Consider the following 2500-nt stretch of genomic DNA (forward strand, 5'->3'; position numbering starts at 1 on the left):
CTCCGGAATCGAACCCTGATTCCCCGTTACCCGTTACAACCATGGTAGGCGCAGAACCTACCATCGACAGTTGATAAGGCAGACATTTGAAAGATGCGTCGCCGGTACGAGGACCGTGCGATCAGCCCAAAGTTATTCAGAGTCACCAAGGCAAACGGACCGGACGAGCCGACCGATTGGTTTTGATCTAATAAAAGCGTCCCTTCCATCTCTGGTCGGGACTCTGTTTGCATGTATTAGCTCTAGAATTACCACAGTTATCCAAGTAACGTGGGTACGATCTAAGGAACCATAACTGATTTAATGAGCCATTCGCGGTTTCACCTTAATGCGGCTTGTACTGAGACATGCATGGCTTAATCTTTGAGACAAGCATATGACTACTGGCAGGATCAACCAGGGAGCTGCGTCAACTAGAGCTGAGCAGCCGGCCGCCCGGGAGTGTGTCCCAGGGGCCCGCGCGAACACGCAAGCGTCCGCTCAATTATTCTGCAAACAGGAGGAGGCTGAGCTCCCCTGCACAATACACCTCGAAACCCTCTCAGGTCCCGGCGGCGCGCAGCGCCGTCCTAAGTACTTGGTCGGGTTCGAGAGAGGCGCAATCGCCCGGAGTTAGGCGAGTAGACGCTTTAGGTGCGACCACCCGTGCTCCCAACTGAGCTTGCCGCTGCCGACAGAGGCCCGGGAGCGTGCTGTCGTGGCATTGCCGGCGGGAGACAACACGCGCCACCTACGGTGACCGGCAGCTCCAACGCCAGCGCCACAGAAGGGCAAAGGCCCCACGTGGGTGCCGAAGCGAACTCTCCCAGCACAGCGCACGTGCCAACACGTCTGCACAACTGCGATACAAACCACCAGCGAGAACCGCTGGGGCGACCGAGCAGCAGACGGCGTCGCGGCGCCGAGTGCCGGGCGGCGGCGCATCCTCAACGCACACAGTCCTCAATCGGACCAGCACACTGCAGATGTCCACCGCGCTTCGCACCGGGCCGGCGAGGACCCACTTTGGCTGCACGGCGCCGCGCGCAGGGTGCCCCGGCGCGCAGCTGCGCCGCCTGCCGCGTCCGTCGGCCGGCGCGCCTGCCACTGGGCGCCCCCACCAGCCGGCTGTAGCGCGTGCGCCCACGCACCGCGCGGCCAGCACGCCGGGCGGCCCCCCCTCACCGGCCGGGGACAGTCCCACCCACCCACAGCCGCGTATCGCTTCACACCCAGATTCACATTCACGTTCGTTGGTATGGTGGGGACCGCTTCGTAGCTGTACCGATCGTTGCCCTCACAGATGTACCTCCAGCAAGGACAACCGCACCACAACGGGTTACCAGTTGTTCATTTGCGTAACGTCACCAGTAAACGTACACGTCCATCCCCGTTTGCAAAGTCAACTATTATTGCATGCCTGCCTGTCAGGTGTCAAGACACACTACATCCGCTCACATCCACGCAACAAAATGTGCCCGACTAGAGGGCACGTGGAAGGTGCCCCCGTACGTATGCGATGTCCATTGCGCGACCAACTGTCAACCGGCCTCTGTAGCATGTCGCAGATGTGGAACGCGGGGCACCGTGCTATCACATTGTGTGAGAAGAGACTACTACGTCTGCATACACGCGCCACTACATGAACAGACGGCTCATGCTGATCGCCATCCACTGCGTCCATTACTCCCACACGTCTCTATGGCGTACCACACTGCAATGCAGCTGTTATGGGGAGATGACACGTAGCTGTGTACACAACATTCTGAGCGGGTTGCGGTTGGACAATACATTAATGTAACGTGTCATATGCCAATTACAGAGCAGGGTAAGGCACAACTTGGGTTAGGTTAAGGCACAACTTGGGTTAGGTTAAGGCACAACTTGGGTTAGGTTAAGGCACAACTTGGGTTAGGTTAAGGCACAACTTGGGTTAGGTTAAGGCACAACTTGGGTTAGGTTAAGGCACAACTTGGGTTAGGTTAAGGCACAACTTGGGTTAGGTTAAGGCACAACTTGGGTTAGGTTAAGGCACAACTTGGGTTAGGTTAAGGCACAACTTGGGTTAGGTTAAGGCACAACTTGGGTTAGGTTAAGGCACAACTTGGGTTAGGTTAAGGCACAACGTGGGTTAGGTTAAGGCACAACGTGGGTTAGGTTAAGGCACAACGTGGGTTAGGTTAAGGCACAACGTGGGTTAGGTTAAGGCACAACGTGGGTTAGGTTAAGGCACAATGTGGGTTAGGTTAAGGCACAATGTGGGTTAGGTTAAGGCACAATGTGGGGGTAGATTGCGGTACAAATTGCATTACATTGCGGTGCAAATTGCATTACATTGCGGTGCAAATTGCATTACATTGCGGTGCAAATTGAGTTACATTGCGGTGCAAATTGAGTTACATTGCGGTGCAAATTGAGTTACATTGCGGTGCAAATTGAGTTACATTGCGGTGCAAATTGAGTTACATTGCGGTGCAAATTGAGTTACATTGCGGTGCAAATTGCGTTACATTGCGGTGCA

The 2500-nt window shown here is 55.4% G+C and overlaps 1 non-coding gene across 1 annotated transcript in view; it reads right to left on the reverse strand.

Annotated features, from left to right (window-relative positions):
* Window positions 1-403, reverse strand: part of LOC126150763 (small subunit ribosomal RNA) — a 1909-nt gene extending 1506 nt beyond the window's left edge. The window contains exon 1 of the ribosomal RNA XR_007531623.1: window positions 1-403. This exon is cut by the window's left edge and continues 1506 nt beyond it. This is a non-coding gene — a ribosomal RNA (small subunit ribosomal RNA).
* Window positions 404-2500: the final 2097 nt, after the last annotated feature.

This window comes from Schistocerca cancellata, unplaced genomic scaffold (assembly GCF_023864275.1).
Source record: "Schistocerca cancellata isolate TAMUIC-IGC-003103 unplaced genomic scaffold, iqSchCanc2.1 HiC_scaffold_999, whole genome shotgun sequence".
In the NCBI taxonomy this organism is placed as follows: domain Eukaryota; kingdom Metazoa; phylum Arthropoda; class Insecta; order Orthoptera; family Acrididae; genus Schistocerca; species Schistocerca cancellata.